Here is a 14,337-nt window from a genome sequence, read left to right on the forward strand (position 1 = left end):
CCACCTTCTCCTACCCCGTGACACTGCCCTCCCAAGCAGCTGAGAACTCTCCAACAAACAAAACAGCGAATGGATCATTTGTTACCATCAAGGCTTGACTGCTTAGTAACCTACGCACACAGGTCCTCTTGTCAGTAACTCCTGTCAGCAGAGCCACCCGACCCAAAGGGTGGCCGGGCAAGTAGTATACACAGCCCAGCATCGAGTCACCCAATGCCTTTGTATGTCACTGTCAGCCTCGGTCCAGGGTGAACAGCGAGCAGCGAAATCACTAAGGCCTCTGTGCTGTCGCTCTGCTTTCTCTCCCCATTCACCTCCCAAGCAAACTAACTGTCCCCTCCTCAAAAGTCAGAAAATGGAACAAGGGGTGGAGGGCAGTACTGAAATGGGCAAGAAGACACTTACAAACCCAAAAGACTGGGCCTCGGGACAGGAAGGTCGTTGATGAATCACCATCACCACCACTGCTTTTGCCAGACTTGCATCTGTGGCCCCCTTCATATAGTCCCAGTGGAGAACCTCTCCTTCACATATTTAAGCCACATAATTGCAAGCAGTTGACCTCTACTCAGGATGCACACGTGACTCAGGCCTGGCCAATCAGAACATCACATCATCCAGACCTACATGTCTGATTCAAGAACAGGTGTTACGGGTTGAACTGTGTCTCCCAACAAGACAGGTTATCTGTGAATGTGGCCTTATTTGGAAATAGGGTCTTTGTAGATGGAATCAAGTTGAGACGAGGTCACTGGGGTGGGCCTCGATTCAACAGGATAATGTTTTTACGAGAAAGGGAAAAATGCCACATGAAGACGCAAACACATAGGGAGAAGGCGGCCATGTGAAGATGGACGTAGAGACTGGAGGGGAACTCCTGGAGCCACCAGAACCTGGGAAAGGCAAGGAGGAGTCACAGGGAGCGTGGCTCTGTCCACAGGTTAATTCTAGCTCCCAGCCCCCAGAACAGAGAATAAAATTCTGCTGCTTTAATTTGCTACGGCAGCCCCGGTAACTGACATACTAGGTATGTAACCCAAGTCAGACCAATCAGAACCAGCAAACATCAGCCAGCCCTGGGACTTTCACTGGAACTCGGAGAAAAGGAAAGTCATACTTGCTTCCTATGAGCCTGTGAAGCTGATGAAATGGAGCTGCTGGCAACCTTTTTCACACGACTTGGCAAAGCCTGCCCCAACAGAACCTACACGAGGAGCCTGAAAAGTGAAGAAATACTTCTGGCGACATAAAACTGAGCCCTTGATGGCCTAAAACCTGTCACACCTGCCTCTGGGCTTTTTGAGACATAAATGCTAATAAATTCTATTTGTTCACATTTCCTTTCATGTTGAAAATCTGTTGCTTAACAACCTAAAGGAATTTTAAGTTTTATCACATACAAGGTATAATTTGGTTTTTTAACATAATATATGTCCAGAAGAACATGATCCCCAAGTCAACCCCCTGGGCATGTAAGCTTTCAACAGTTAACGGCACTGGTGTCCTTATCCTTGGCTCAAGCCTTTAGTCTTCAAAGTTTTGTTTCTGTGATGGCCAGCAGTTATCCCAAAGGTGCACTTGATCTTTGATAACAAAAAACAGTTCAGCCAAGTTAAGAATAATCAGTGAAGATGTGCTTGATTTTAAGGAATGCTGATTGGAAATGGCTTGAATTCTAAGGACAGAAAGTTTTTGGAGGGAGGTGAATCTCTAGGGGGTTTCAACAACTTGATATTAACAAGAGTCCAGGCTCCCTTTAAGTTTTTATTCTGCCATGCTTCCTATGATAGATTTTAGTCCCCGTGGCTATCGCCTCATGGTCACAAAACAGCTGCCAGAGCTCCAGGTTACCCTGTCCCCTGATGATACCTGGAAGGCAGGAAAAAGGGGGACAAGGGTCAAACGGCTACTCTTTTGTAAGACAGGAAATACTCTTCCCCCTTACATCTCACTGGTCAGAACTGAAGATGTGAGTGCCTCTAGCTGGAAGGGAGGCTTGGATGCAAGTCTTGGGCCAAGGGACCTGTGTTATCATGATAGGCCTAGGCCAACCACCAACGCCACCTGGAGCAAAACAGAAAGTGTGTGGAAGGTGGAGCGTGAAGATGTGCTGGGAAGGCAACTTCCCAGATGATAAAGAGCAATGAAATCCACATGGCCCTTACAAGTCCTAAAACACTTCTGTGGCTTCTAAGTGACCTCTAGGGTAAAGTTAACAAACAGGCAAGAATCATTTATCAAAGGGCCTGCCCATGTGCCAGGTTCTTTACTCAGTACTGAAGTGAGTGCCCTCAAGGACCTTACGTGTAACGGGAGGTGGGCATGGGGCCTGGAAAACTTTAGATGGCTGGGAATCCAGAGGGAGATTGGCTTCTTTGGGGGGAGGGGCATGTGGGAAGTCAGGGAAGGCTGCCAGTAGGAAGCGACATCTGACCTGCTTCTGAAGGATGAAAACAGGTGTGCCAAGGTGGGTCATCATGGGCGTGTGCAGGCACAGAGATGGGACAGTTAAGGGTTGGCTGTGTTTGACTTGGAGAGTGGCACAGGCAAGGTGGCCAGGCTGGCAAGGCAAAACTGGGAAGAGTGTGGTAAGCGGTTCTCAAGAGCCAGACTTTCACTTGAAGACAAAGGGAACAGCGGGAGTGACTCAGACAGTTTTGATGAGAGACAACTCCACAAGGTGTGGGCTGGGCCAGGAGGCAGGGGTGCCAGTCAGAGGTATGGCAATACTGGGTGAGGGGCGATGGGGACTTATGACCAAAGGATGGAACTGGGAATGGGCCAGGAAACATCCAAAGGGAGAATCAACAGGCCTGAAACTGATGAGCTGTGGGTGTGGAGGGCAGAGGGACCTGGGCTGGCTGCCTGGGTGGGAGATGGGAGGCAGTACCTTCTTTATGATCCAAGAAAACAGGAGAGGAAGCAGGTTTGGAGGGGATGGTGGCAAGTCAAGATACAGAACACGGTGCCTCCAGGTGGAGGTGTTTCCCAAACATTCTAGGCCTGCTGGGGGTGGAAGCAGACACATGTACCCCCATTCAGCTTCATCCGGGTGCAAAAGGCTATGTGGTGATCGGCCTTCCTGGGGCAAAGCAAAAGCCAGGGGAGCAGCTGGAGGAGAGCTTCTCACTGCCTTAAATAGAAGCAAACTGCTCTGGCTGATCTGCAAGTTTATACAAGGATGGGAGGGTTACACTGAGGGCCCCCACAAAGCACATTTTAAAGAAAGCCCAGTGGTTATGCTGGTTCTCCCATCTGTGCTGCCAGCCTGTAAAATCAAAACTGAACTTGCACTTGAAAAGTCTTGTCTCCCAAGAGCCTAGAGCAGGCAGGATACGGCCCCTCCTATCTTGACCACATCTGGGGCGGGGGGGCAGGTCTTCCACTCGGGCTTGCCCTGTAATCCACCAGGTCCCTGTCCTGCACAGAAGAGCCCTGCGCTCTAGGAGCACCATGCGTTGCAGATCATTCTCCAACATTCCAGAGTAGCAACTTCGGCCTGGTCCACCGCAAAAGGAAGGAACAAAGGCTGGCACCACAGGTCAGGGGTCGCAAGTGGGCATCCCCTACGGCTGGTCTCTGGAAGCATCCCATCCATCCAAGCTGCGTGGTCCTACTAGAGTCCCGTGCCCCTCTGCGCTTGAGTAACACTTCTTCCTTTTATTCTTTCACCCACTCAAAAAGGCAGCAAATCAAAGTTCTGGGGATGTTTGGCAAGCGTAATCCTTGAAAAATGGGGTCAGGTAGGGACAGGTTAGAGACCCACAACCGACCCACTACAAAGCCCGCCATGACCAGCAGTGTCCGGCAGGCGGCACTACCATGAGGTCTCGGGAGGAAGTGAGTGATGCTGACCAGTCAGCAGACAAGACCTGCCAAGTACCTGCGCAGGAGACTGGAGTGTTCAGAGGGTGCTGTAAGATATTCATAGTCCACCAAAGCCAGACTCTGTCTTCCTATGGACAGGAAGCTCCTCAGGGACTGGGACTATTCACTCTCAACAATGTCCCAACATCCAGCTGATCAGAACACAGATGAATGAATGTGTAATGAATCAATCAAGCCAAAGATGGCCAGACTCCAATCCCAGGGTCTCATCACCCTGGCCATCCCTCTTACCTGGCCATCAACAGCAGTGCACACAGCACTTGAATATCCGAGGCCTAGGGAAGTGGGCCGCCATCTCCTGGCTCTGCTCCCCAACACCAGTGATTTCCAAACCTCTGATCTGTGATGTCTTACTTGAAAGGAAATCTAATGTAGAGACCATCCCCCTCCCCAAATCAAAAACACGTACCAACAGTTGAAGGGAGTCAGTTGTTTGTGGGGGTCAGCCACACCACCCTCAAAAAGCAGGTGCTCCCCGCTCAAGGAACCCCTAGGTTCTACATGGAACCCAGTTTGGAAACTGTTGTGCTATCCCGCCTTGCCAGCCCTAATCCAATGAGTTTGGGAAACCCTTTGTCTCACAATTGCTTAGGGTGGGAAATGGAAAACAGCAGATGAGAAGTCTTTCAGTCTGAACGTTGAGTTAACTCACTAATCCCTGCCACTGGAACAGACACAGGGTGGTCATTTTCTACACCTTTTGACTGAAGAGTGTCAAGAACAATCAACCAGTTCAAGAACAACTCTGTTCTGAAAAATTGTAGCACATGCTACTCCTGAGAGCACCAGCGCCTTCAGTTCACCCTGTCGGTCACCAGAGCTTACTTGGGAAAAGCCTTAATCTCTGCCTGGGGGTTCACATGGGGGCAGGGGAGGGTGGAGAGAGCAGAAAGCACCGTGGGTTCAAATCCCAGCTCTGCCAGTTAGTAGCTCTGTGACCCTTAAGTTTCCGCATCTGAAAGACAGGACAATTAATCATTTCTACAGCTCGTAGGTCTGTCCTGGAGTTTATGTTAGGGATTTTTTTCAAGGACTTTATAAGCCACTCCCAAATGTTAGCTATATTTATACTGATTTTATTGCTGGGCTTCTAGGAGGCCAAGCAGAGCAGACTGAGTTTCTCCTGAAGGCCTTTTATTACAGATGCCAGCAGATTAATGGCAGCCTGCTTCTCCCACCAGGATCCCAGGATCCTGGACTCTGTACAAAATCTATGACTTGATGTCAGGCTCTGGCTGACACCCCCACCCAGGGGGGCTTGGTCTGGGTTGTCCTCACCCTGGAGATCCCCTTTGTCCTGGTGGGAGTGCAAAAATAAACCCCCAGAGACTGCCTGAGAGTGATCCAGGAGGAAGTCACTAGCCTCCCAGCTCGTGACCAACCCACCCCTTTCCCTGGTCCACCCTGCATTCTGTGTAACACCTGCCTGTACCACCACTCTCCTTCCAAACCCAGGATCCCCAAGGGGTGATGCCTGGAGCATGTGAGCTCAGGCACAGAGGAAATGTACTGGATCTCCCCTCCCAGATTCAGTCCCCACTGAGAGCAGGCAGTGCAGTCTAGGAAAGGGGCCTGGGCACAAGACCCCAGGTGCCCCAAAGCGACTCGGAAAGTGCCTCTATGCCCGACCACATCCTTCGCCACCATTGTTTAAAACCAGTGGTTCTCAGACGGGGGTCCTCAGACCAACAGCATCACCACCACCAGGAAACTTGTCAGAGATGCAAATTCTCAGCCTCCCTCACACCTGCTGGTTCAAAGACTCTGGAGTGAAGCCGGCCACCTGGTAGAAGACGTTCTCCTGGGGATTCTGGTGACACTCAAGTTTGAGAACCATGGCTTTAATCCAACGAGCTTCAACCTGGCAGTATGTAAGAACTGCCCGGGGGAACCTGAACAGAAACCAATGCTCAGGACCCAACCCCAGAGATCTTGATTTAATTAATACTGCCCCGTGTGCGTGCGTGCGTGCATGTATGTGTTTTCCTTATGGTTTAAAAAGAATACGAGGAGCACAGAGAGTTCTTAGGGCAGTGAAACTACATGACACCATACATGTGCGACACTGTGAAGTAATACTATAATGGTGGATACGTGTCATTATACTTTTGTCAAAACCCACAGAACAGCAGCATCAAGAGTGAACCCCAATGTCAACTGTGGGCTTTGGGTGACGATGACGTGTCTGGGTAGGTTCATCAGTTGTAACAAATGCACTCCTCTGGTGGGGGATGATAACGGGGTAGGGTGTGTGCGTGTGTGTGAGGACAGGGAGTAGACAGCAACTCTGTGCCCTCCACTTAATTTTGCTGTGAACCTAAAACCACTCTAAATAATAAAATCTTCAGGTGACCTGCAGAGCCTAGGGTGATGCTCAAGAGGCAGGCAAGACAGTGGGTTTCAGAGTCAGCAGGTAAGACCACACAGCTCTGCAGCTCAGGGAAGAGCCGGGAGGAGGGCCGTCACGGTCGTGACTGAAAGATGGAAAGATGGGTGGGAGGGAAAGGATTTCCTGAAAGCACTTTCTTGTAGCTCCTCCAACGGCTCATTCATTCCAACCATGCTTTCACCATCTTCCTTCCCCGTGTCCGCCCTAACCCCTCCCTCTGGTGTAGTCAGCACATCAAGTGCTGGCCCGAGAGTCACCCCACCTGGAGTCAGCCACAGTCCCCACTTTCTAGGGGTAACCTTGAGCGAGTCACTGCATGTACCTGCTCTGACCTCCGTTTCCTCCTCTGAAATGGAAGGTATGGGAGGCTGCAGAGGGACACAGCACGGGGCACAGAGTAGACACACAGCACCATGAATGCGAGTTGTTAGAGCAGCCAATGTAGCCCGGACCCCACGTCTGTTACGCAGAAAACAGCCTCTAGACGATGGATGTTCTCGTCTCCTGCCAGCACCGCCTCTCTGGCCTGGAGGCCAGCATTACAGAACAGAGCACGAGGGAATCTGGTGCCTTGATGCCCACGTCCCCAAAGACGGACTGAAACCACTGGGACAGAAACACCCTTCAGTCCACAAGTGCTCACTGGCGCCTGCTCTGGGCTGGAGGCTGCGGGTACAGAATTTGCACACCTTTGACCACAGGGAGGCTTGAGTCGCATGAAGGCTGAAAGGACATCCCTAGGCTGCTGGCTTCCCACCAGGTGGCCTCTCCTTGGAGCCTGTCACCCATGGCGAGGAGAGCCTCTTCCCCAGGGAGAGCCTCAGGAGAGACGCCCATGTCCCAGCAAGCACTGCCGTTTAAGAACTAATGTTCTAAAGAGAACTCAAGGGTACACATTACAGAAAACAGCACACCCTCTGCCTCCCGTCGGCATTGCCTTTTATGTCTTCTAAGCCTCTTACTGAAGTATGACATACGATAAGAGAAAAATGTGCGTGTATCGTAAGTGGGCAGCCTGATGAACAGCCACAAAATGACGCCCAAGATCGAGACTGAGAAGAGAACATCTGCAGGACCCCAGCAGGCTCTGTCAGGTCCCACCCAGTCCCTGTCCCCAAAGGCAACCACTCGCCTGCCTTCTATCCCCACAGAGTAGTTTCACCTGTCCAAGATCTTCACTGGAACGGGAACTGCACGCTAAGTGCTCTCCCGGGTCTGAACATCCCATCTGGGGGACTGATCCGTGTTCTGCGTGTGGTGGCCGCTGCTTCACCATCACCGCTGCATAGATTCCGTTATGTGACTATGACACATCTTATGTCCCTTCTCCAGCTGATGCACATCCAGGTTGTTGCCACTTTGGGGCTGTCATGCCCTCCGCTGCTCTGAATGCTCTATACCTGTCTTTCGGTGGATATGGCAATCCTTTCACGTGGGTATACCCCCGGGTGGAATTGCATACGCTCAGCTGTAATCAAGCCACGTTCCAAAACCCCACACCAACCTCCAGCCCCTCATTAAAATCCTGCTTTATTTCACTCTCCACCATCTCCCTCACTTCACACATTTACCTGCTTTTAGTCTCTTGTCCTTCTAGACATGGACACCCCACGAGGGCAGGAATTTTTGTTCCTTGCTGAGTCCGCAGAGCCTCGAAACTGCCGGGCCCAGAGCAGATACTCAAGGAGCGTCTGCAGGCCAACCTTTGAGCTTCTGCTTTCTCACCTGCATGCAGGAGTTGGGACGCTGCTTAGCTGTCCCTTCCATCCTTCCTCCCATAGGTGCCTTTCTATTCTCATCCAGTCCCCAGCCCCAGATGTCAATCTGAGAGCCCCTGGCAATTCCTGCCATGTCATATCCCTTCCCCAGGACAAAGCGTCCAGGCTCCCATGAAAAGTCCAGCCTCAAGTCTTGGCCCTGTGAAGGCCGGCTGACTGCAGAGCACTCCTGAGTGCCCGCTGCAGGCCAAGCCCCCAGGAGGCAGGAGGGGCAGTCGGAGCACCCAGCAGTGAGGGGAGAGAGCCAGGAAAGCCGGTCAAGCAGCCCCACAGCACTGCAGCAGGTGAGGCCTTTGGATCACAGCTCCAGAGAAGTTGGATCTGACTCATTCCAGAGAAAGCCAAGGGGGCTTCAAGGAGGAGGTGTCTCAGGAGCTGCCTCTTCCGAGATGCCTATAATTCCCCAGAGAGAGAAGGCTTGGGCAGGCACAGCAAGCGGAGACTGGCTTGTGCAGAGCTGGGACGATGAGGGTAGACGCAGCAGGGCTGAGGGGCAATGCTCACTCCTGGAAGGGTAGAGGGGGATGGGGGAGATGGAGTTAAAAAGATCACAGGGTAGCACAGTGGTGGAGACAAAGAGCTGCCAGGCCAAGGCCTCTGGGCTCTGTCCTGAGGATGACTGGGAGCCCCAGGAGTGTCCCAAAGAGGTCACCTGATGGCAGTGTGGCAGGTGCAGGTGAGAGGGAACATGCCATCTTGCTGAACTGCAGGCTGCGACCCAGCCAGTATGGGGAGTGTGTGCACTTCCCACAGGTGCCCCGCGGTGCAGGGCTCCTTGTTCCCAGACCACACTCGGAGCAGCGAGGGCTCGGAGGGGCAGAAATAGGAGGCTGGGGCGGTGCACCACCGCTGGGAAGAGGGACCAGCAGGGGTGAGGTAAGGCTGGCATGGAATCTGCAGTCTTGAACAACTTGCCGGACCCAAGGCCAGACTTTGGTGCAGCAGCCATAACTCTACTTCACATGGCAGCCCTTCCAGAACCTTCCTCCCGCCTCAGGACAGGGCCTCCCCTCCAGAGCCTCAGACCCTGGCGTCGCCATGACAACAGGCCACAAACACGGGAGCCCAGGCCTCAACGCCATAAACAACCCTGACAGATTCAATAAATATAGATGACTACAGCAATTTGTGGGGAATTTATGAGAAATTAAAAATTCAACTTGGACAATAAACAACCCATTTCAGAATTTGCCCCCACTTAAAGAAGAATAAACCATATGGGAGCATTTTTCAAGCATGATGCTGCAAAGCTGAAAACGGGGCTTTGCTAGGAATGCTTCCGCGCTCTGAAGCTGGGTGCTGCTGGGGAGAGCCATGCACACGTCTGCTCACCTCACAGAGTCCTTTACAGTTTGTACAGCACCTGGGCCTGTGGTCACCCACCTAGTCCTTCCAAACGCCGCCCTAGAGATGGTGCAGCGAGTTTGATTAACACCATGATGATCGTGAGCCTTGTAGTCAACACAGAGCCTGAAGCACAGTGACGAGCCCCAGGTCACACAGCTGGCCAAAGTCAGAGACGATGCAAACCCGGGTCAGCTGACTCCACACCACTGTGCACACAGAGGCAGCCACAGGCACATCTGCTACATGCACAGTAACTGCACCCGAGTGAGGTCTGATGTGGGCAGCTGGCTGAATTCTCTAGAAATCTGCCCTATTTAAAGAGCATCAAAGGGGCCTGCTTCAAACAGATCAACACATCCTATCCTCAGTCACCACCCGAGAGGGCCGGGGGGCTCAGATCTCCAACTCTGCAGTGCAAGTGTGGCAGCCTCACCAGCCTGTCTTCCAGATGAAAGGCTAAGAAATAAGGAGACGGGGACAGAGAGGCCGGGGAGGTTTTCCACCACTCTTTCTGAAGAGTCAGAAGTTCAAAGGAAGGGAAAGTGAGGTGGGACCCCAGAGAACCCAAGGACCAGCAGCCCATTTCATAGAGAAGGAGCCGAAGCCAGCCCAGCTGCACGAGGGCAGGGAGCCTGGGGCCTCCAGCACCAGCCGCCTGGATTTAATGCATCACACAACTCAGGAACGCCCGCAGGTGCTCGCCTTGTGAGGCTCCCCGGGTCACCAAACATTACAGGATTAGAACAGCAGGAAAGGACCTGAGTGGGAGAGATGAGCGCAGAGCCAACGAGCAGGGCGGGCAGGTGTGGGGCTCCTCACCGGGAAGGAGGGAGGGCAGGCGGAAGGTGTCAAAGGCCGGTACAGGCAAACATCAGCATGGGGGACAGGGGACCAAGCTTGGGAATCGGGGTGACTCTGCTCTGCTACAAGGGCCCACGCAAGACACTGGGGGCTGTACCACAAGACATTCACCTCAGAAAATTCAGGAAGGGTAGTTTTTATGGGAAACCAGGGAGGTCCAGTTAGCACTGGGGCAGGGGTGGGGGTTGTGGTTAGAGTAGCAGGAGCCCAGGCTACAGGGGTCAGGCCCACCTGGGTTCAGAGACCGCAGTGGTTGATACTTGCTAGCTCTGTGACCTTAGATATGTCCTTAAGCAAGTGACATGTCAGTTTCCTCATCTGCAAAATGGGGAGAATGATAAATAGATCCCACCTCACAGAACTACCAAGACAAAGGTAAAAACTGTCCAAGAAAGAAGAGGACCCAGACTCAGCAGTGACAAGGAACTAGTTCAAAGTCATGAGGTCAGAACTCCCTAGGACAGTGACCCACATCCACACTGGAAATCCTCCTCCAAAGCCTGGGCTGGGCCCATTTCACCAGGAAAGCACCGCAGGGTTTGACTCAGGGCTGCACCCAAGTCTCCCACCCCGAAGGGAACCTGACAAGCAAGCTGGTATTTGATACCCTTTTTCAAAAACCAGTCCTCAGTTCCCTGAAAACAAACTGCTACAGGAAGGACAGGGATGAATCCTGACACACCACCACGAGCCGCAGACCTCTGAACATGGCTTGAGTGTCAGGCTTTGTAGGAGACGCTCTGATGCTCCATCTCAGTTAGTCGTCTTGACCTCAGAGGGAGGAGCCATGAAAAACCCCTTCTATGCAAGGAGGCTGGGGCCAGAGGGCAAACGGCCTGCCCGTGGCCCAGCTGGCAAAGGGGCCACCAGCACTTGTGTGAATTAGGACTGGTCCCTTGACCACTACGTGATGCTCACCGCCCCCAAGTGGGGTGGGGTTGGGGACATGGGAGCTCTCTACTCTCTGAAGTGGTCTGCACTTCCCCTTGGCTGGCAAACCGCAGGTATGTGCAAAGCACCTGAGAGCAGGAGGGGCCGCAGAGGGGGCAGGAGGACCAAAATGCAGATGGACCAGCCCAGGGAAGCCCAGGGACCAACCACCTCCGTGTCAGTCCAAACTTTCCATCCCTTTCCCTAGGTCAGGAATATATGCACGGCAAAATGCCTGTGGCAGGGCTGCAGCGCAGTCCCGGCCTCCAGTCGCAACGGGCAGAGGGAGCCTCTGGGGCATGGGTGAGAATGGAAGGAGAAGAGAGAGGGCACATGAGAGAGAAACAGATGCAGAGTATCTGAGTGCATCCAAACCTCCAGGAGGACAGACTCCAAGAACTGCGGTCCTTTGCTACAATTCCCTGTAATATGTTTTCCCAAGGAGTACACACTACTTTTCATAAACTGTAAAAACAATAAATGTGATTTATTATTTATACAGCCCACAGAAATAATCACCGACTTGCCCCAACAATATCAGAAACAGATGTTCATCACAGCACTATTTATAAGAGTGACAAACCAGAATCACAGCCAACAGCCACCAAGAGAATTCAGTACCTTCGCTTATAGAGAGAATATTGCACAGCCATTAAGAAAACAAGCCTAAGAAGAACATTTAACAAGAGGGAGAACGTCAACAATATGTTCCGTGTGTTTGTGGGGAGCAAATACAAACACAAGACAATTTTGTTTAAAATATATGGACACGTTCCATTTCTACACAGAGAGAAAAAACTCAAAGGACATTCAGGAAGGGTGATGCTGGTTCTCTCTGGGCCATGGGTAAATACATTTTGCTCCTTCCAGCCACAAAGGAGGCTGTTCTGGACCTTTTGGAAGGATATTTTCAAACCACTTCTGGAGGGTCAGAGAATCACACAGGATAGAGATGTGGCTCTGGCAAGTGGCCCAGGTCCCACGGCAGCTCTGTGCTATGTGAGGCAGCAAACGGGTCCAGAACGGCCTGGCTGGAAGGTCCCTGGGATGTGTCAGGGACAGACTGGCCCCATCACATCACAGGGTGCTGTGTCTTCTCCCTATTGGGGGTCCTTGTCCCCATCTGACAAATGACAGCACAGAGGCTTCAGACAGCAAAGTAAGGAGGCTGCGGCCCAGAGCTGGCTAGGGACACCCTTGTCCTTAATGAAGTGGGAGCTGGGAATGAGCGGCCAGGAACACTCACTCAGCACACAATCTGATCAAACCCTGGGCTTAGGGGAGGGCTGGTTTTCACATCTACCCAGTTTAGTAAATATGTGCCCCTACCCTACAGTGTGAATCCTCCTCGGCCATCCAGGCTCCCCCTTCCCCACTCAGGCCACACTCTGAGGCCATTAGCTCAGTCCCAAAGGCATCCTTTCTCATCCAGGCTTTTGATGCTCCTGTCAAAACCCTGTAAATAACGTATTTCCACTTGGCAGGGCCTGTAGCAAAAATATTGCCCAGGCTGGGAGAAGGGAGTGAGCCAAGAGCTGCTTCCAAGCCAGGAAACCCACACCCTGCCTGCCCAGGGGCCCCACCCACTAGGACAGGAGAGACTGAAGCCAAATTTCTGCCCCATTAGACAAAAGGATGGGCTTTTCTCTCTGTGCCACTTTTCTCTCTGTGCCACTACATTCCCTGCTCTGACTTCTAGACTCAAGGTCACCTCCTTGCTCAAGGCGGACGCTGAGACTTCAGCCACTGGGTTTCCGTTCCAGGTCATAGAAAAGTGGTCAGGGAGCAGGGCACCCCCACCTCACACCTGAGTCTGTTCTCATTAGGTGGCCTCCCTAGAAGTCCCTCATTCCACAGCTGCCTGCATTGCCCGGGACAGAATCGAGGGTTCTAACGCTCGGCGGCCAGCAGGCTGGGAAGTGTGGTCTTCTTGCTGGGCATGCTGTCACCTCACATGAACCTGGAGAAGAGAACGGGGCATGGGTGTTGGGCTGCAGCTAGCTGTGCCCGCACACTCGGGCTCTGGACTTAGAACTGGACAAGTGATCCCCCAGAGAGCCAACGACAAAAAGGCAGTAATACTGGAAGCAGCCCATAGGGTTGTTGTGAGATGGAGACAAGGCAGCTAAGGAACAGCTGGCATGTAGCCCATCCTCAGCTGTTTGCTGTTATTTACCAGTACCATCGCCATCATCCTTAGGGGTCCACGGAAATTAGTATGCGTCTGAATGAGGTGCTACGCAGGTGAAGGGCTGGCTGGATGGATAAGCCAAAATAAGGATTTTTCTTGTTTGATTTGTTATCACGAGTAAAGAAAAAGTAAAGTCAGAAATGTCTGCAGTGTAAGTTACGTCCTTCCGCTTTGCTCAGAGCAGGGCTGACAGGGATGGTTTCCCTGCTGTGGTCCCATGAGGTCCCAGCTCAGGGGCTCCCCTCCTGCACATGGCAGCCCGAGGCCTCTCCCAGGCGCTGGGATGTGGGCAGCCTGGCTTGCAGTGGCCTCTGGGATGGGAGCAGAGTCTGCCCTGCCTGGGTGCCTTTGGGGGCACAGGTTGATTTACTTCCTCTCTCTTTCTGGATCTCCCTGGGTCTAGCCATAAGGGGCTGAAGGCATCACCTCTGAGAGGTGCTGACCTCCAACCCTGGCCACCTAAGCCCCCCTCCCCAACCCGGTGTGCTAACTCACCATTGGCTGGGGAGGGGGTCCCAGAAGTCCATGCACAGCTGAGATTTCACAGCTTTTCCAAATGTTTGTGGGCCCAGAGCTGTAACTTGGTTCACCTACAGCCATCCTGACCTTGAGAACTCCCCCGGGAACCCCAGCGCGCCCCCCCCCAACTTTCTCCCAAGTTCTCTGATGTCCTGTATGAGTGGCAGGCAGGGGCAGCCCTTTCGAGGAACCCGTTGCCTTGTCCCCCTATCCCGCAGGCCAGTTTTCCAGCACAACTCTTCATCTGAGTCTCTTTCTGAATTTTCTGTAATGGCCTCAGAGCATACCCTATAAGGAGATCCCAGCTCACGCTGTGTTCCAGGAACTTGGCGTGGAGCAGGGCTCACTCATCACTTCCGCAGAAGCCACTTGGAAGATGCTCAGCGGTCTGATGGGAATGGCGGGGTGGGGGTCTCTTATCAGGTGTGCTGGGG

General features: G+C 52.7%; 1 protein-coding gene across 2 annotated transcripts in view; it reads right to left on the reverse strand.

Annotated features, from left to right (window-relative positions):
- ITPK1 (inositol-tetrakisphosphate 1-kinase) overlaps positions 1-14,337 on the reverse strand; it is a 146,901-nt gene that overhangs the window by 88,117 nt on the left and 44,447 nt on the right. The gene's annotated exons all lie outside the window — the stretch shown is intronic.

Source organism: Camelus ferus, chromosome 6 (assembly GCF_009834535.1).
Source record: "Camelus ferus isolate YT-003-E chromosome 6, BCGSAC_Cfer_1.0, whole genome shotgun sequence".
Lineage (NCBI taxonomy): Eukaryota > Metazoa > Chordata > Mammalia > Artiodactyla > Camelidae > Camelus > Camelus ferus.